General features: G+C 36.5%; 1 protein-coding gene across 1 annotated transcript in view; it reads left to right on the top strand.

Annotated features, from left to right (window-relative positions):
* Window positions 1-14,171: 14,171 nt before the first annotated feature.
* The window catches only part of PTH2R (parathyroid hormone 2 receptor), a 75,359-nt gene continuing 67,862 nt past the window's right edge, over window positions 14,172-21,668 (top strand). Inside the window, exon 1 of the mRNA XM_007472162.1 lies at window positions 14,172-14,271. The gene's annotated coding sequence lies outside the window, so the exon portion shown is untranslated. The remainder of the gene's footprint in view (window positions 14,272-21,668) is intronic.

The following is a 21,668-nucleotide window of genomic DNA, read 5'->3' as shown; positions in this document are numbered from 1 at the left end:
GAAAGTGGGCACAGAGGGAACCTACCACAACATAATAAAGGCCACATACGACAAACCCACAGCAAACATCACTCTCAATGGTGAAAAACTGAAAGCATTTCCTCTAACATCAGGAACAAGACAAGGATGTCCACTCTATCTGCTCTTATTCAACATAGTTTTGGAAGTCCTAGCCCTAGCAATCAGAGAAGAAAAAGAAATTGTATTTCTAATACAAATTAGGAAAGAAGAAGTAAAACTGCCACTGTTTGCAGCTGACATGATACTATACGTAGAGAATCCTAAAGATGCCACCAGAAAACTACTAGAGCTAATCCATGAATCTGGTAAAGTTGCAGGGTACAAAATTAATGCACAGAAATCTCTTGCATTCCTATAACACTAATGGTGAAAAATCTGAAAGAGAAATTAAGGAAACACTCCCATTTACCGTTGCAACAAAAAGAATAAAATACCTAGGAACAAACCTACCTAGGGAGACAAAAGACCTGTATGCAGAAAACTATGACACTGATGAAAGAAATTAAAGATGATACAAACAGATGGAGAGATATAGCATGTTCTTGGATTGTAAGAATCAATATTGTGAAAATGACTCTACTAACCAAAGCAATCTACAGATTCAATGCAATCCCTATCAAATTACCAATGGCATTTTTGACAAAACTGGAACAAAAACTCTTAAAATTTGTATGGAGACACAAAAGACCCCGAATAGCCAAAGCAGTGTTGAGGGAAAAAAATGGAGTTGGAGGAATCAGACTCCCTGATTTCAGACTATACTACAAAGCTACAGTAATCAAGACAATATGGTACTGGCACAAAAACAGAAATATAGATCAATGGAACAGGATAGAAAGCCCAGAGTTACACCCATGCACCTCTGGTCAACTAATCTATGACAAAGGAGGCAAGGATATACAATGGAGAAAAGACAGTCTCTTCAATAAATGGTGCTGGGAAAACTGGACAGCTACATGTAAAAGATTGAAATTAGAACACTCCCTAACACCATACACAAAAATAAACTCAAAATGGATTAGAGACCCAAATGTAAGACCGGACACTATAAAACTCTTAGAGGAAAACATAGGAAGAACACTGTTTGACATAAATCACAGCAAGATCCTTTTTGATCCATCTCCTTGAGTAATGGAAATAAAAACAAAAATAAACAAATGGGGCCTAATGAAACTTAAAAGCTTTTGCAAAGCAGGGCTTCCCTGGTGGCGCAGTGCTTGAGAGTCTGCCTGCCGATGCAGGAGGCGCGGGTTCGTGCCCCGTTTCGGGAGGATCCCACGTGCCGCGGAGCGGCTGGGCCCGTGAGCCATGGCCGCTGAGCCTGCGCGTCCGGAGCCTGTGCTCCGCAAATGGGAGAGGCCACAACAGTGAGAGGCCCGCATAACGCAAGAAAAAAAAAAAAAAAAAGCTTTTGCAAAGCAAAGGAAACTACAAACGATGAAAAGACCACCCTCAGAATGGGAGAAAATATTTGCAAATGAATCAGTGGGCAAAGGATTAGTCTCCAAAATATATAAACAGCTTAATGCAGCTCAATATTAAAAAAACAAACAACCCAATCCAAAACTGGGCAGAAGATCTAAATAGACATTTCTCTAAAGAAGACATGCAGATGGCCAAGAAGCACATGAAAAGCTGCTCAACATATCACTAATTATTAGAGAAATGCAAATCAAAACTACAGTGAGGTATCATCTCACACCTGTTAGAATGGGCATCATCAGAAAATCTACAAACAGCAAATGGTGATGAAGGTGTGGAGAAAAGGGAACCCTCTTGCACTGTTGGTGGGAATGTAAATTGATACAGCCTCTATGGAGAACAGTATGGAGGTTCCTTAAAAACTAAAAATAGAACTACCATATGACCCAGGTATACCACTACTGAGCATATACCCTGGGAACACCATAATTCAAAAAGACACATGCACCCCAATGTTCATTGCAGCACTATTTACAATAGCCAGCTCATGGCAGCAACCTAAATGCCCATTGACAGATGAATGGATAAAGAAGATGTGGTACATATATACAATGGAATATTACTCAGCCATAAAAAGGAACAAAATTGGGTCATTTGTAGAGACATGGATGGATAAGAGACTGTCATACAGAGTGAAGTATGTCAGAAAGAGAAAAACAAATATTGTATATTAATGCATATATGTGGAACCTAGAAAAATGGTGCAGATGAACCAGTTTGCAGGGCAGAAACTGAGACACAGATGTAGAGAACAAACGTGTGGACATCAAGGGGGGAAAGTGGCAGGGGCTGGGGGGGTGGTGTGATGAACTGGGAGATTGGGATTGACATATATACACTAATATGTATAAAATGGATAGCTAATAAGAACCTGCTGTATAAAAAAGTAAATAAAATAAAATTAAAAAATTAAAAAAAAAGAGGGCTTCCCTGGTGGCTCAGTGGTTGAGAGTCTGCTTGCCGATGCAGGGGACGCGGGTTTGTGTCCCAGTCCGGGAGGATCCCACGTGCCACAGAGCAGCTGTGTCCATGAGCCATGGCCACTGGGCCTGCGTGTCCAGAGCCTGTGCTCCACAACGGGAGAGGCCACAGTGGTGAGAGGCCTGCATACCGCAAAAAAAAAAAAAAAAAAAAAAAAGAAAGAAAAGAAGTAATACAGAGATATTGTATACCTTTCACACATTTTCTCCCGGTGGTAACGTCTGTCATAACTGCAGTGCAATATCCCAAGCAGGAAATTGACATTGATATAATCCACCTACTTTATGCAGATCTCACTGGGTTTACATATACTCATTTATTTGTGTATTTTGTTTTATGCAGTTTTATCACGTGTTGATGCACGTGACCACCACCATAGCTAAGATATAGAACGGTTTCAGTACAGGAATCCCTCCTGCTACCCTTTTATGGCCACAACCACTTCCCTCTCCCCTCTTGCCTCCCCTGCTCCCCCAATAACTGGCAATCACTAATCTGTTCTCCATCTCTATAATCATTATATGACTCTTAAAAGAATTAACTGTGCTTTGATTCTAATTATTAATTGGAACTCTATAAATACCTACAATAAATTCATGTGGTTGAAATGAAAGAGAAAGAATGAATAATAGGTGTGCAGGATGACAGCTCTATGTGATCACGTTCCTAATGCTGTCATCTTAACTGTTACTGAGCCATGGTGTAGATAGACACATTTTATTCTTTAAAGAAATTTTTAAAAAATTTGTATTGTAGTTGATTTACAATGTTGTGTTAGTTTCAGGTGTACAGCAGATTCTTTTCCCGTATAGGTTAATACTGAATATTGAGTAGAGTTCCCTGTTCTATACAGTAGGTCCTTGTTGATTATTTTATATATAATAGTGTGTATATGTTAATCCCAACCTCCTAATTTATCCTTCCCCACCACTTGCCCCTTTGGTAACGATAAGTTTGTTTTCTATGTCTGTGAGTCTGTTTCTGTTTTATAAATAAATTCATTTAGATACATTTTATTCTTAAACTGCTTTTGATTTGCTTCTCATATGAACAGGGTCGTGGGGAATTTTATACAGCCAAATGTGCAAAATGGCCTGGTCATCAGATTTAGTTCTGGGTTAGAGGTCAGTTTGTGAAAGGATTATAAAACTTGAGAAGTATGGACACTTTTGTGGTTTTTATGGTATTTGTGCTTGTATTTTATACATATTGCTTGTTTTTCTTTGAATTAAAAAAAGGACAAATTGGGGGAACACTTCCATAGCTGGTGATTTAATTAAAGGTGGGTGGTTCAATAATATTTTCCCCCAAACTATCAGTTTATTATGGCAGATTCCTGTCTCTATTCTAACTGAATATTACGGACAATACATTCTAAATAATTAAAAACATGTTTCATTTTCAAACTCCCTTTACAATATAAAAACTTTGGCCGCTCTCAAGGGAATCACACTCTTGAGAGTAACAGCAGCATTTAAGAATGTAAAATAAAACATTAATAGGTATATATGAACTCTTTTGAGACCTGTGTGAAAACATGGATTAGAGAGTTAATAAAATGGATTTATTATTTGGCAATCAATTCTAGAGTATATGAGAAACCCTAAATTCCAAGCAAAATACTTTATATTAGGCCAGCTTATCCTTCTCATGGACTATGGAAAATCGAATGTCACCTCCAATGGAATTCATTCTCTTTAAACATATTCTTGTTTAAAATTTATGTCCTGTGAGCTGATTATCAGCCTTGCTCTGAGGGCCAGCAGCTGTCCAGATCCCATTCCTCAGCAGAATTCAATAAGCCTATTCTTTTAATCCTTCCCAAATTACAGTCTAATTTGATATATGAATGTTATAGTAACTTTCTAAGAGGACTTTTAAACATTAAAGAAACTTCACTTTATGAGAAATGTTTTTACAAAATTATTAAATAATCATATTTGAACAATTCTCACTTACCTTTGTTTTTTACAACCACCTTGTGACAAATCTTCATTTACTAGAATGAGGTAATGTTTTTACATATTGTGTTTTTTAAAATTAGGACAACATAATTCTTTTTTGAAAAATTAACTTTTGAGATAATTGTAGATTCACATGCAGTTGTTAAAAAAAAATACAAAGAGAACTGTGTATCCTTTACCCAGGTTCCCCCAGGGTAACATCTTATAAAGCTATAGCACAATACACAGCCAGCACATTAACATTGATACAGTCAAGATACAGAACATTTCCATCCCAACAAGGATCCTTCCTGTTGCCCTTTTATAGCCACACCCACCTCCTTTCCACTCCTCACTCCTCCTCAACCCCTGGCAACCGCTAATCTGTTCTCCATTTCTATAATTTAATATGTCTGCTCTTTTTTTTCTTTGTCTGTTTGCTAGAAGTTTATCAACTTTATTGCCTTCTCAAAGAACCAACTCTTTGTTTCATTGATAATCTGTATTGTTTTGCTGTTTCAATTTCACTGATTTCTGTTTTTATCTTTATTGTGTCCTTCCTTTTATTTTCTTTGGTTTTATTTTATTCTTGAGGTGGGAGATTATGTTGTTGATATATGACTTTTCTTCTTTTGTAATATAGGTATTTAGTGCTATAAATTTCTCTCAGCATTGCTTTATCTGTGTCCTATACATTTTGATATGTTGTATTTCCATTTCCATTCAGTTCAATGCATTAAAAAAAATTTCCCTTAAGCCTTTCTTTTTGACCCAAGGATTATTTAAAAGTGTGTTTGGTTTCCAATGTTTGGAGATTTTCCTGGTATTTTTCTCTTATTGATTTCTAGTTTGATTCCACTGTGGGCTGAGATCATATTCTGTATGATTTCAGTTCTAAACTTGTTGAGATCTGTTTTATGGCCCAGGATATGGTCTACTTTGGTATCTATTCTGTGAGCACTTGGAAAGAATGTGTATTCTGCATTGCGAGTGAAGTGTTCTATAAACGTTTATTAGATCCTCTTGGTTGAGTTCTTCTGTATCTTTGTTGATCTTCTATCTAGTTCTATCAATTGAGAGAGGAGTATTGAAGTTTCCAAATATAATTGTGGAATTGTCTGTTACTTCTGTCACTTCTATCAGTTTTTGCTTCACATGTTTTTCTCTTTTTTGATGTATACGCATTTAGGATAGCTATGTTTTGGGGGAATGACCCTTTTATTATTATATAATGTCCCTCTTGGTCTCTGGTAGTTTGCTCAGAAGTCAACTATCTGGTATTAATATAACTGAGGAAATGGGGGCATCTCTTTGTTACCACTCAGTGGAGGTAGAAGTTGAGGTTCCCCAGCCAGCATCTGTTGTACTCAAGTTGGAGAGTTCCTTGTTACTGCTGGGTGGGGGTGTGAATTCTGCTCCCCATGTGGTCTTCACCGACACCACAGTGGGGTAGCCTCATTGTTGCTAGACTGACTCTCCACTAGGTCTTCTCTGACACCACCCCAGTGCAGGGGATGTAGGGGCATCTCGTTACCGCCAGCTCGGGGTGAAATTCTAGGCTCCCCATATAATCTACACTGATACCAGGGATATGAAGGGCCTTGTTTCAGACCACTGTGGGTAGGAGTACCGATCCTCTACTTTGCTCTGAAACCACTCTGGGGAGGGTGTAGGGACCCCTCCTTACAGCCTGGTAAGGATGGAAGTCTAGGCTCTCCACTTGGCCTTGGTATGTATGGGTTGGGGTAGGACTGCAGTTTTTCTGTGGTGTTTGGCTTGGGTTAAGCTATTATTGTCTAAAAGTTTCTGTCTTGTCAGGCTGCCCCTTTCTTTGCTATAGAGAGCAGGGTTTTCTTGAGGCCTTTTTTTTTTTTTTTTTGGCCAGCACGTGTTGGTATTTCAGAGTCGCCCACTTTCTCCAACTCCAAGTTGGGAATATATGAGATAAAAAGAAAACCCAGAGAATTTACCACAGTATTGTTCTTCAGGATCTGAGGTCTCTAGCTGGTCTATATTTTGCTCTCCACTTTTCAGAGTCTCCACTTTTATGTTCATTTTATATGTAATGTCCAGAGTTTATAGTTGTACTCATTGGGAGGAATAGCGGGAAATGCATATACTCCATCAATGCCAGAAGTAGAAATTCCAGAATGCTTCTTTTTGTATACTACATCTAATTTATGGATTCATGGTTGTTTGAAAATGGAACATATGTGAATATTGTAATTATGAAGATTCACGTGTACTGGCACTAACAATTAATATATATAAGGATAACTACGTACTTTTAATAAAATATACATGATCAAATTATGGCTTCTTTTAGCCATCAAATATGTGACAGATTGAAATTTAACATTTAATTTCAAATTGTAAATGATCACTTGCCCAGGAAAAATTGCTAACATCTGTTTTTCTAAATGTACCACTTTGTTTTGGATGCAGTTGTTGCTTTTGGAGTAATAGACATTGAATATGAAGACTGTTCTTCTCTTTTAAGTACACTGTGATTTTAGTGTCCCTCTATGGTAAAGAACACTAGTTTCTGTAACAAAGGCAGAAGAGAAAACAATATAAAGGAAACATTTTCTTACTCTCACTTGAAATGACTAAAAATCAATTTAACAGATCATCAATTAGCACATGCTAATCAAACTTGCTCCTGGTTAAACTGGCCACATTTTTTAGAACAAAATTATCTTTAGAAGCTGCAGTTTATTTGATGATTATGTGCCTGAAAAGATTATCCCAGGAAAAAGGCTACATCTGCACAAAAGGAAACAAAAATGAATTTGTTCAGGTAAAAATGGTACAAGGGGTGATTTGAAATGTTCGTGTTTAATATTTGAGGTCAGATTTCTCTGAATCAAATTTATAGTTCTGAAACTTGGTCACAGATTACCCAGTGTTTTCTGGGATTGAAGTAAAAGAAAGTAACTATTGAACTGAAAAAATAGCCAGAAAAAATTAAAATAAAATAAAAATAAAGCCAACCAATTTGAATGGTGCCTGAGTGTTTCTAGATAATAGATGGGAAGAAGTCAGTTTTTCCTCCTGGCCCTTCACTTGGCTCATCTCTTTCCATTTTGTTCTCCCTTTTTGATAAGTGAGATTTTTATGGCTCACTTTTAATGTAGCTGCTTTTAACTCAGAATCTGCATTGTGTTAGCCTGATAGCTAAATTATGGTGTGTATTCCAATCCCCCAAATTAGTTTTATTTTCTCCTTTCACATTAAAATAAATATGGGCATTGAACTATGACTACTATCCAGAAATCTTTAAACTATATACCTTTTTACTGATCTACTCTTTGTATTACAAATACATTAGAAAATAATAAATTCATAATTTTCAGGAATAAGGCAATTTTTTGATGCTAAAACTAGTTCTTATGATAGATATTCTTTCTGTATCCTTCATTTCAGTTTAACCTGCCGGTCTATAATTTTATGTCATTTAAAATCGTAATTATCAATAATCTCTAAGTGTACTTCCTATAGCTAGTAGTGTAAACATCTTTCTATTTCTAATGTTCAGTCCATAATGTCTTATTGCACAACATTAAAAGATTTGTTTTCCCATTTTCCTTAAAGAACAATTCTAGAGGATAATTTTATTTGCAGCCTGATATTAAAGATTTGGGGATGGCAAAGGATTGTATTATTGAGAGGTTGTCAATTTAGGTAAATTGATAGGTTTTATTATCATATTTGATTAAAGAATCTCTAAGTCTCTGACAGAAAACAGAAATGCAAAGCTCTGGACCCTATTATTGTTAACAAATCCACAGAAAACATAATTTTCAGTATTCTCTTTCTAGAAAACAGATGACCACCTGCAGAAAATTGTGATTGTTTAAAAATATCTTGCCATTTGTGACATCACAGACCTTGAGGGTATTATGCTAAATGAAATAAGTCAGACAGAGAAAGATAAATACCTTTTGATTTTGCTCATATGTGGAAAATAAAAAGAAAAAAAGAACAAATCAAACGAAACAAAAACAAATACATGGCTACAAAGAACAGAGTAGTGGTTATCAAGGGGAAGTGGCAGGGGGAGGGCAAAATGGATAAAGGGGATCAGCTGGAGACTTCCCTGATGGTGCAGTGGTCAAGAATCTGCCTGCCAATGCAGGGGACACGTGTTCAATCCCTGGCCCGGGAAGATCCCACATGCCGTGGAGCAAATAAGCCCATGCACCACAACTACTGAGCCTGTGCTCTAGAGCCCGTGAGCCACAACTGCTGAGCCCGTACATGCACAACTACTGAAGCCTGCACACCCCAGAGCCCGTGTGCCACAACTACTGAGCCCGCATGCCACAACTACTGAAGCCCATACACCTCAGCGCCTGTGTGCCAAAACTACTGAGCCCATGTGCTGCAACTACTGAAGCCAACACGCCTAGAGCCCATGCTCTGTAACAAGAGAAGCCACCTCAATGAGAAGCCCGTGCACCACAACAAAGAGTAGCCCCCACTCACCACAACCAGAGAGAAAGCCCATGCGCAGCAACGAAGACCCAATGCAGCCAAAAAAAAAAAAAAAGGGATCAACTGTATGGTGACAGATGAAAAGTAAATTTTTGGTGGTGAACGCATTGTAGGATATACAGAATTAGAAATATAATGTTGTACACATGAAACTTATATAATGTTATAAACCAATATTATCTCAATAAAATTTTTATATTACCTCAATAAAAATTTTTTTAAAGAAAGAAAAAATATATTTATAGATTTTTGGATACCTTTCTTTAAGAGGTAGAGATTAATTCCTCTACCCTGGAATGAAAGTTGGTGACTTGCTTTTAACCAGTAGAATCTGATGGGAGTGACTGTAAGTGATATCTGAGACTGGATCATAAAAGGCATCGAAGCTTTCTCCTTTCTTTCTCTCTAGAATCACTTACTCTGTAGGAAGCCAGTTGTCATGTTGTAGACACTCAAGCACTCAAATGGAGAGAACCATAAGCTACTGAGGAACTGAGGCCCCCTGACAATAGCCATGTGAGTGTGCCATCTTGGAAGTGGATCCTTCAGTCCTAGTCAAGTCTTTTGTTAACAGCATCTATGGGTAAAGTCTTGACTGAAACCTCATAAGAGCCTCTAAGTTAGAAACACCCAGCTAATCCTCTCCTAAACTGTGAGATAAGCAATGTTTGGTGTTTTATGCCACACTGTTTTGGGTTAATTTGTTACACAGCTATAGATGACAAATACAGATTTTTCCCTCCTTAACATTCTGTCCCTCTGGAATCACTCTTGGTACCAAATGAATTGTATCATGTTAGATGGAAGCATGATTTTGTTATTGAGTTTTCTGGAAATTGTGTGGTTTAAAGAGCTGTATATGGGTGCCAAGTTGACAGATGTGGATTTTGGTGGCTTTGTAATGTCAACTTGGATATGTTAAATTGTATTTCCCCGAATTCCCTTCCCTTCATATTTTTGGCTAAGATGAGCCACAAGAGACATTTTTTCATCAGTGTTTGAGGGCAAAGGTGAAGCAGCAGCTATTTTGTTTTTTACAATCAGATAATTAAAGCAGGCACTTCTGTATCTCATGGAAATTGTTGCTTGTCTGCTGGCTGATCTCATGGGAGAGGGATAGCAGCCAGGCCTGCAACTATATCATCTTTCCCTGGGTCCTCCTTTAACTTACCTGATTCCTTGGCCAAGTATGTATTTAGGTCCATGATGAGAGTGCCACCTTCTTCTGCTGGGCAGCCCCATCATGAAGGTTGGGGGCACCAAGAATTCACATGGATTCCAGTGTGTCCTCATGGTTTCTAGCTCATGCTGATGGTTCCAGCTTGTTTTCACTCTCCTTCTCTTTACACTCATCTTCTCTTTTTGACTCCTGACCTACAGATTTCTAACTTCAGCATCAGACAAAAATATTAGCCTTCTGGAGACTGTTAAACCAGCTCCCACAACTGTATAGGTCAAATCCCTGTAACAAATACTTTATTCTATTTCTAGCTTTATTTCTATTTCTACCTCTATCTTTTTATCTATAATCTATTTCAATCTCTTAATAGTTGTGCTCCTCTGAATGAACCTTGACTAATAGCGTGATCTTCATCATCAACTTGTACCTTCAAGTATGTTTGTTCTCAAACCCATTAAAGTAAGTACAAGAATCAGGGGTTCCTGTGAAACATGAAAATTACCAGTCTCTACCTCCAGAAAAAAATTCTGATTCACTGGGTGGGTGTGCAGCCTAAGAATCTACATTTTACATAGGCATCAGATTCACGTGGTCCAAGCACCATACTTTGAACAAATACTTATGAATGTTTTATCATATTTAAAAGATATTTCTTTGAAATTGAAGTTTTCCAATAATAGAATTTCCTTTTAATGCTGGTAGTGTTAAAACCAAATCTAGGTGAATTCATCCAACAAACATTTATTATTCATGTGTTATATGTTAGAAACGTGCTCCAGGGTGGGAAAATGTATGAAGGTATCTAGTGAAAGATACCCAGTAGAAAGAAGCATTGTGTTGGAGTCCTATAAAATGTTGTTATACATCTTTCTTTTCCTATTAATAGTGATTTTTTTCTGACAATGCTTTAAAAAGCCCTGTTGTTTTTCAGAGCAAGTTCAGGTATAAAGGAAGGTTCAGATTAGTGAGACAGTGTGATTCTGCAGTTGCCTCTGCCTAGGTTTCAGCCAGGGAAGTTCTGTTATTTTACACACACACACACACACACACACACACACACACATGAGGTTTTCTCATGAGGTGTTTTATTTGAAGAAAATATACTACATAAAAATAATTGAAAGTGAAAATATTTACTATAAAATATTAAGCATATTATTTTTCACATTAAAAAGTATTTAACAAATATTGATTAAATGGATAATGGATATGTTGATGCATTTTACCATTATAGAGTCACAGTATTAATGCAAAAAGGACAAAACATAGCTAACATCATATGCAATGAGGAAGTGTTGAAAGTTTTCCCTCTAAGACCAGGAACAAGACAAAAGTGCCCACTCTCACCATTCCTATTCAACATAGTACTGGAAGTCCTAGCCAGAGCAATTAGTCAAGAAAAAGAAATAAAAGGCATCTAACTCAGAAAGAAAGAAGTAAAATTGTCTCTAATGGAAGATGCTATGATCATGTATTTAGAAAACCCTAAAGATGCTATCAAAACTAATAAATGAGTTCAGTAAAGTTTCAGAATACAAAATCAACACACAAAAATCAGTTGTGTTTGTATACACTAACAGCAAACTTCTGAAAAAGAAATAAGGAAAACAGTTCCATTTACAGTAGAATAAAAGATAATGAATAAATTTAACCAAAATGGGTAAATATCTGTACACTGAAAATTCCAAGACATTGATGAAATAAACTGAAGAAAACAGAAATAAAGGGGAAGATATCCCATGTCCATGGATCAGAAAAATTAATATAGTTAAAATGTCCATACTACCAAATGCCATCTAGAGATTCAGTGAAATCCTTATAAAAATTATGATGGCATTTTTTACAGAAATAGAACAAATAATCTTAAAATTCATGTGAAATCACAAAAGTCTCTGAAGAGCCAAAGCAATCCGGAGAAAGAAGAGCAAAGCTAGAAGCATCACAATTCCTGATTTCAAACTTTATTACAAAACTATAGTAATCAAAACTGCACAGTTCTGGCACAAAAACACACATAGACCAATGGAAAAGAATCAGGAGCCCAGAAATAAACTCACACATACATGGTCAACTAATCTTTCACAGGAGAGCCATGAATACCTACTGGAGAAAGGACAGTCTCTTCAATAAATGGTTTTAGGAAAACTGGGTAGTCACATACAAATGAATGAAATTGGACCCCTATTTTATACCTCTCACAAAAATTAACTCAAAATGGGTTAAAGACTTAAATGTAAGTCTCAAAACTGTAAATCCACCCAAAGAAAACAGGGAAAAAGCTTCTTGACATTGGTCTTGGCAATGATTTTTTTGGATATGACACCAAAAACACAAGCAACAAAAGCAGAAATAAACAACTGAGACTACCTCAATCTAAAAAGCTTCTGCACATTAAAAGAGACAGTCAGCAAAATTAGAAGGCAACCTATGGAATGGGAGAAAATATTTGCAAATCATCTATCTAATAAAGGGTTAATATCCAAAATATATAAGGAACTCAAAACTCAACAGCAAAAATTAACAATCCAATTAAAAAATGGGAAAAGGACTTGGATGGATATTTTCCCAAGGAAGACATACAGATGGTCAATAGGTACATCACTAATCATCAGGGAAGTGTAACTCAAAACCACAGTGAGATATCACCTCACACTTGTTAGAATAGCTATCATCAAAAAGACGAGACAACAGGTGTTGGCAAGGATGTGAAGAAAAGGAAACCCTTGTGCACTGTTGGTGGGAATGTAAATTGGTACAGCCACTCTGGAAAAAAGTATGGAGTTTCTCAAAAAATTAAAAATACAACTACCATATTATCCAGCACCCTCATTTCTGGATAATATCCAAAGGAAATGAAATCACTATCTCAGAGTTTAGATATCTGTACCCTCTTGTTTATTGCAGTATTGTTTACAATTGCCAAGACATGGAAACAACCTAAGTGTCCATGGATGGATGAAAGGATAAAGAAAATGTGACACACACACACACACACACACACACACACACACACACACACAGGAATATTATTCATCTGTAAAGAAGAAGGAAATCCTGCCTTTTGTGCAACATGGATTGACTTTGAGCACATTAAGCTAAGTGAAATAAGTCAGACAGAGAAAGATAAATACTGTATGTTCTCACTTGTTTGGAACCTAAAAAGGCTGAACTCATAGAAATAAGAGAGTAGAATGGTGGATACCAGGGTCTGGGAGGTGGGGGAAATAGGGAGACGTTGGTCAAAGCATTCAGGCTTCTAGCTATAAGATGATTAAGTTCTGGGGATTTAGTGTATAACATGGTAACTATAATTAACAGTACTTTATTATATACTTGAAAGTTAAGAGAGTAGATCTAAAATATTATCACCGCACACACACACACACACACACACAAAAGGTAATTATGTGGGGAAGGAGGTGTTAACTAACTTTATTGTGGTAGTCATTTCACAATATATAAATGTATCAAGTCATTACATAGTACACCTTAAGCTCACTTATGTTATCTGTCAATAATATCTCAATAGCAAAAAGTTAACTAGAGACCATTTGGTGTAACCCTCTTAGTTCATAGATGAGTAAACCAAAGCCCCAAAACATGGAATGATTTGTCCAGTTTCACTGGTAAATTTTCAGTAGAGCTAAGCATAGTCTTCTAGTCCATTTCTCCTTTCTGTGTGCCATAACTGACATATTGTAAGAGGATTAATAAATATAGGTCTTTGTAACATTTCAGGAAATTTTCAATATGTTTATTATTTTTTCTGATTATATTATATCTATTAGACTTACCTAATTAAATTAGAAATTTCTGGAGTTTTTTAACTTTTAACAAAGGGGATTTTTTTTCTTTAGGCTAATCAGGGTAAAAGTATGATTATTCTAAAATCTTATACGTTGATGGATTTTTGAATTTTGATTCAGATAAAGAACTATTTCAGATAGCTTCACATCAAAACTAATTTTTAATTATATTAGAAGGTGAAATAATGAAAGATTGTATCGTGGCTTTAAAAAAAAGTAACAGGCATGTTTTTCTCTGTATTTTGTTCATGTCTACAGCTGGATTCTGATGGCACCATTACTATAGAAGAGCAGATTGTCCTTGTGCTGAAAGCTAAAGTGCAGTGTGAACTCAACATCACAGCCCAGCTCCAGGAAGGAGGTAAAGATGCTGAGAACACTGGTCTTCACAAAAAATGCAAATTTCCTCCTTAGTGAGTATTAGGGAGTTCCTCATCAATCATTCCTTGTTTCCATGTGGAGAGCTGTGTAGCAGAATAACGCTCTTTTCATCTCTTTAACCTACCAGCTCTTCGCTCCCTGTGGATGAGTGACTTGCCTGGTTTGTGAGTTTGAGAATGACCGGGCACGTGCACATCAGCGTCTCCCTCAGATCTGTCTTTGGGATCTGTCTGTCTTCAGAGAGCATGCATATTGTTTTGCCCTTGACTGTGCAGTAAGTTTGGAGGAGCAGGCTCTGTACTTGTGGGTATCACCTGCAGTTTTAGGTAGTATGTAAAATTCAAAGGAGCCAATAAGCAAGCCCATTGATACATACATAGACCATGTTCTCCAAAAAACTTTCTGCTTAATAAAATGATTATTTTATCTTCATCTACCTGACTCCTTATGTAATTTCTCAGTTAGTTCCAAGTTCAAGTGGGAAACTACAAAAACAAAACTACAAAGCTGCAGATGAGCTTGTGGTAGTGTTGGTGCTCTTGTGCGCCTCTACCGTTGCAGCTGCACAGGGACCTGTGGCTTGTGTTCTTTGGGGTCTGATGGTCACTCACAGTCCTAAATGGGGCCACTGAGTAAAGTCTTTTATTGAATTGGAGTAGTGGGAAGATTATAATGTTTTATATAGCGAAATGCCTTGATAGTTGAATATATTCAAAGACATTTTTTAAAAAGAGGGAGATGCTACTTACTGAACTCTTTAAATTCCCAACAATCTGAATGAAGTAGATAATGTCCTTAAAGCTATGCTTTAAAAAAAAATTGTGATTGATTTCTCAGTTGGTTATGATCAGAGAATGTGGTCTGCATGATACTAATTTTTAAAAGTGTGTTGAGACTTAATGGCTTATATTGGGGTCAGTTTTGATAAATATCCTATATGGTCTTCAAGAGAATGTGTACTGTCCAGTTTCTGAGTACAGTGTTTTATAGTGTCCACTAGGTTAAGCTTATTGGGTGTGTGGTTCATGTATTCTGTATCTATGATTTTTCATCTATTTGACCTATTCTTTTCTGATATATATATCTTAAAATATCCCACTCTGAGAATGAATTTTTTTGCTTCATATATTTTGAAAATGTTATTGAGTATATACAAGTTTATAAATGTTATATTTCCTAGTAAATCAAACCTTCCATTGATATGAAGCAGCCTTCTTTATTTCTAGTTTACTTTTGTTTTAAATATTAACTAATAAACATCCCAATCCAAAACTGGGCAGAAGACCTGAATAGACATTTCCCCAAAGAAGGTATACAGATTGCTGACAAACACATGAAAGAATGCTCAACATCACTAATCATTAGAGAAATGCAAATCAAAACTACAATGAGGTATCATTTCACACCAGTCAGAATGGCCATCAAAAAATCTACAAACAATAAATGCTGGAGAAGGTGTGGAGAAAAGGGAACTCTCTTGTACTGTTGGTGGGAATGTAAATTGATACAGCCACTATGGAGAACAGTATGGAGGTTCCTGAAAAAACTAAAAATAGAACTACCATACAACCCAGCAGTCCCACTACTGGGCATATACCCTGAGAAAACCATAATTCAGAAAGAGTCATGTACCACAATGTTCACTGAAGCTCTATTTACAATAGCCAAGGCATGGAAGCAACCTAAGTGTCCATCAACAGATGAATGGGTAAAGAAGATATGGCACATATATACAATGGAATATTACTCAGCCATAAAAAGAAATGGAATTGAGTTGTTTGTAGTGAGGTAGATGGACCTAGAGCCTGTCACACAGAGTGAAGTAAGTCAGAAAGAGAAAAACAAATACCGTATGCTAACACATACATATGGAATCTAAAAAAAAAAAAAAGTTTATGAAGAACCTAGTGGCAGGACAGGAATAAAGATGCAGACGTTGAGAATGGACTTGAGGACACGGGAGGGGGAAAGGTAAGCTGGGAGAAAGTGAGAGAGTGGCATGGACTTATATATACTACCAAATGTAACATAGATAGCTAGTGGGAAGCAGCCGCATAGCACAGGGAGATCAGCTCAGTGCTTTGTGACCACCTAGAGGGGTGGGATAGGGAGGGTGGGAGGGAGACACAAGAGGGAGGAGATATGGGGATATATGTATATGTATAGCTGATTCAATTTCTTTTTTTTTTTTAATGTAAACACATACAGTGTATTGAGACCATTTGGTCAGGAATTAATCTCTCTACACATAATGGACAGAAGTGATCATTATTTCGTTAGTCATTGTACACACAATTGTAAAGCAATTATACTCCAATAAAGCTGTTAAAAATATTAACTAATATATAATATGAAACTATTATATTAAAATAATATTTAATAAACAACATTAGTTCTTTCTTCTTCGGTATTTCCTTGCACATCTTTTCCCATCCTTAAAAAATCTTTTATTATGATACAAATACACATAATATTAAATTAATCATATTAAATGTTTTTAAATGTACAGTTCAGTAGTGTTAAGTGTATTCACATTGTTGTGCAAACCAATCGCCAGAAAATTTTCATTTTGCAAAATTGACACTCTAAATCCATTAAACAGCAATTCCTTATCTTTTCTGATTCTTCTATTAAACTTTTCTGTTTACTTATGTTTAGGGAGTATCTTTTATAAAGGAGACACAGGTGGACTTCTTGTTATTTATTCTGTTAGGCTTTGTCTATTAACTGAAGAGTTTAGCCAATTACATTAATTATGATAATGAATATACAGTGTTAGAATTTAATGTTACCATGTTATTTGGGCTTTTAATTTCACCAGCTCTTCCTGTGTGTCCCTTCTACTCCCCGCTTCCACCTTCTGTTGGCTTCTTTTGAATTGATTGAAACTTCTTTCCTTATTTTATCCTCCCTCCCCCTACCAGTTTGGAAGATATATGTTATATTTAATTCTTTAGTGATTAACCTAGAAGTTTTTCATCTATATTTAAGAAAGTTTAATGTTATCAATAACTTCCCTCTCTCAAATAATGAAAGCATTTTGAAATACTTTGCTTCCAAATTATGTGCATTATCATATAGTTTTATCTTAATTGTATGTTTTTATAATTTTTCTTCTTCCTGGAATACATCTTTTTTTAATAGTATTTTATTTTATTTATTTATTTTTTTAACATCTTTATTAGAGTACAATTGCTTTACAATGGTGTGTTAACTTCTGCTTTATAACAAAGTGAATCAGTTATACATATACATATGTCTACATATCTCTTCCCTCTTGCATCTCCCTCCCTCCACCCTCCCTATCCCACCCCTCTAGGTGGTTACAAAGCACCGAGCTGATCTCCCTGTGCTATGTGGCTGCTTCCCACTAGCTATCTATTTTATGTTTGGTAGTGTAGTGTATATATGTCCATGCCACTCTCTCACTTTGTCCCAGCATACCCTTCCCCCTCCCTGTATCCTCAAGTCCATTCTCTAGTAGGTCTGCATCTTTATTCCCGTCTTGCCCCTAGGTTCTTCTGACCATATTTTTTCCTTTTTTTAGATTCCATATATATGTGTGAGCATATGGTATTTGTTTTTCTCTTTCTGACTTACTTCACTCTGTATGACAGTCTCTAGGTCCATCAACCTCACTACAAATAACTCAGTTTCATTCCTTGTTATGGCTGAGTAATATTCCATTGTATAAATGTACCACATCTTCTTTATCCATTCATCCATCAGTGGACACTTATGTTGCTTCCATGTCCTGGCTATTGTAAATAGAGCTGCAATGAACATTTTGGTACGTGACGCTTTTTGAATTATGGTTTTCTCAGGGTATATGCCCAGTAGTGGGATTGCTGGGTCGTACGGTAGTTCTAATTTTTTGTTTTTTAAGGAACCTCCATGCTGTTCTCCATAGTGGCTGTATCAATTTACATTCCCACCAACAGTACAAGAGGGTTCCCTTTTCTACACACCCTCTCCAGCATTTATTGTTTGTGGATTTTCTGATGATGGCCATTCTGACTGGTGTGAAGTGATACCTCATTGTAGTTTTGATTTGCATTTCTCTAATGATTAGTGATGTTGAGCATCCTTTCATGTGTTTGTTGGCAATCTGTATATCTCCTTTGGAGAAATTTCTGTTTAGGTCTTCAGCCCATTTTTGGATTGGGTTGTTTGTTTCTTTGATATTGAACTGCATGAGTTGCTTGTATGTTTTGGAGATTAATCCTTTGTCAGTTGCTTCATCTGCAAATATTTTCTCCCATTCTGCGGGTTGTCTTTTTGTCTTGTTTATGGTTTCCTTTGCTGTGCAACAGCTTTTGAGTTTCATTAGGTCCCATTTGTTTATTTTTGTTTTTATTTCCATTTCTCTAGGAGGTGGGTCAAAAAGGATCTTGCTGTGATTTATGTCATAGAGCATTCTGCCTGTTTTCCTCTAAGAGTTTGACAGTGTCTGGCCTTACATTTAGGTCTTTAATCCATTTTGAGTTTATTTTTGTGTATGGTGTTCGGGAGTGTTCTAGTTTCATTCTTTTACATGTAGCTCTCCAATTTTCCCAGCACCACTTATTGAAGAGGCTATCTTTTCTCCACTGTATATTCTTGCCTCCTTTATTAAAGGTAAGGTGACCATATGTGTGTGGGTTTCTCTCTGGCTCTTTGTCCTGTTCTGTTGATCTATATTTCTGTTTCTGTGCCAGTGCCGTACTGTCTTGATTACCGTAGCTTTGTAGTATAGTCTGAAATCAGGGAGCCTGATTCCTCCAGCTCCGTTTTTCTTTCTCAAGATTGCTTTGGGTATTCTCTGTCTTTTGTGTTTCTACACAAATTGTGAAATTTTTTTGTTCTAGTTGTGTGAAAAACGCCAGTGGTAGTTGATAGGGATTGCATTGAATCTGTAGATTGCTTTGGGTAGTATAGTCATTTTCACAATGTTGATTCTTCCAATCCAAGAACATGGTATATCTCTCTATCTATTTGTATCATCTTTAATTTCTTTCATCAGTGTCTTATAATTTTCTGCATACAGGTCTTTTTTCTCCTTAGGTAGGTTTATTCCTAGATATTTTATTCTTTTTGTTGCAATGGTAAATGGGAGTGTTTTCTTGATTTCACTTTCAGATTTTTCATCATTAGTGTATAGTAATGCAAGAGATTTCTGTGCATTAATTTTGTATCCTGCTACTCTACCCAATTCATTGATTAGCTCTAGTAGTTTTCTGATAGCATCTTTAGGATTCTCTGTGTATAGTATCATGTCATCTCCAAACAGTGAGAGCTTTACTTCTTCTTTTCCGATTTGGATTCCTTTTATTTCCTTTTCTTCTCTGATTGCTGTGGCTAAAACTTCCAAAACTATGTTGAATAAGAGTGGTGAGAGTGGGCAACCTTGTCTTGTTCCTGACCTTAGTGGAAATGCTTTCAGTTTTTCGCCATTGAGGATGATGTTGGCTGTGGGCTTGTCATATACGGCCTTTATTATATTGAGGAAAGTTCCCTCTACACCTACTTTCTGCAGGGTTTTTATCATAAATGGGTGTTGAATTTTGTCAAAAGCTTTCTCTGCATCTATTGAGATGATCATATGGTTTTTCTCCTTCAATTTGTTAATGTGTGTTAGTTTCTGCTTTATAACAGAGTGAGTCAGTTATACATATATATATGTTCCCATATCTCTTCCCTCTTTGTCTCCCTCCCTCCCACCCTCCCTATCCCACCCCTCCAGACAGCCACAAAGAACCGAGCCGGTTTCCCTGTGCCATGCGGCTGCTTCCCACTGGCTATCTACCTTACGTTTGTTAGTATATATATGTCCATGTCTCTCTCTCGCCCTAACACACCTCACCCTTCCCCCTCCCCATATCCTCAAGTCTGTTCTCCAGTAGGTCTCTGTCTTTATTCCTGTTTTACCCCTAGGTTCTTCATAACATTTTTTTTTTCTTAAATTCCATATATATGTGTTAGCATACGGTATTTGTCCTTCTCTTTCTGACTTACTTCACTCTGTATGACAGACTCTAGATCTATCCACCTCATTACAAATAGCTCAATTTCGTTTCTTTTTATGGCTGAGTAATATTCCATTGTATATATGTGCCACATCTTCTTTATCCATTCATCCGACGACGGGCACTTAGGTTGTTTCCATCTCCGGGCTATTGTAAATAGAGCTGCAATGAACATTTTGGTACATGACTCTTTCTGAATTCTGGTTTCCTCAGGGTATATACCTAGTAGTGGGATTGCTGGGTCATATGGTAGTTCTATTTGTAGTTTTTTAAGGAACCTCCATACTGTTCTCCATAGTGGCTGAACCAATTCACATTCCCACCAGCAGTGCAAGAGTGTTCCCTTTTCTCCACACCCTCTCCAGCATTTATTGTTTCTAGATTTTTTGATGATGGCCATTCTGACTGGTGTGAGATGATATCTCATTGTAGTTTTGATTTGCATTTCTCTAATGATTAATGATGTTGAGCATTCTTTCATGTGTTTGTTGGCAGTCTGTATATCTTCTTTGGAGAAATGTCTATTTCATTTCTTTTTCATTTATTCCTGATCTGATCATTATGATTTCTTTCCTTCTGCTAACATTGGGGTTTTTTTGTTCTTCTTTCTCTAATTGCTTTAGGTGTAAGTTTAGGTTGTTTATTTGAGATGTGTCCTGTTTCTTAAGGTAGGCTTGTACAGCTATAAACTTCCCTCGTAGAACTGCTTTTGCTGTATCCCATAGGTTTTGGGTCATTGTGTTTTCATTGTCATTTGTTTCTAGGTATTTTTTGATTTCCTCTTTGATTTCTTCAGTGATCTCTTGGTTATTAAGTAGTGTATTGTTTAGCCTCCATGTGTTTGTATTTCTTACAGATTTTTTTCCTGTAATTGCTATCTAGTCTCATAGCTTTGTGGTTGGAAAAGATACTTGATACGATTTCAATTTTCTTAAATTTACCAAGGCTTGATTGGTCACCCAAGATATTATCTATCCTGGAGAATGTTCCATGAGCACTTGAGAAGAAAGTGTATTCTGTTGTTTTTGGATGGAATGTTCTATAAATATCAATTAAGTCCATCTTGTTTAATGTATCATTTAAAGCTTGTGTTTCCTTATTTATTTTCATTTTGGATGATGTGTCCATTGGTGAAAGTGGGGTGTTCAAGTCCCCTACTATTATTGTGTTACTGTCGATTTTTCCTTTTATGGCTGGTAGTATTTGCCTATATATTGAGGTGCTCCTGTGTTGGGTGCATAAATATTTACAATTTTTATATCTTCTTCTTGGATTGATCCCTTGATCATTATGTAGTGTCCTTGTCTTTTGTAATAGTCTTTGTTTTAAAGTCTATTTTGTCAGCTATGAGAATTGCTACTCCAGCTTTCTT

Source organism: Lipotes vexillifer, unplaced genomic scaffold, assembly GCF_000442215.2.
Source record: "Lipotes vexillifer unplaced genomic scaffold, Lipotes_vexillifer_v1.1 scaffold678, whole genome shotgun sequence".
NCBI lineage: Eukaryota > Metazoa > Chordata > Mammalia > Artiodactyla > Lipotidae > Lipotes > Lipotes vexillifer.
This window is presented reverse-complemented; position numbering and strand designations above follow the sequence as displayed.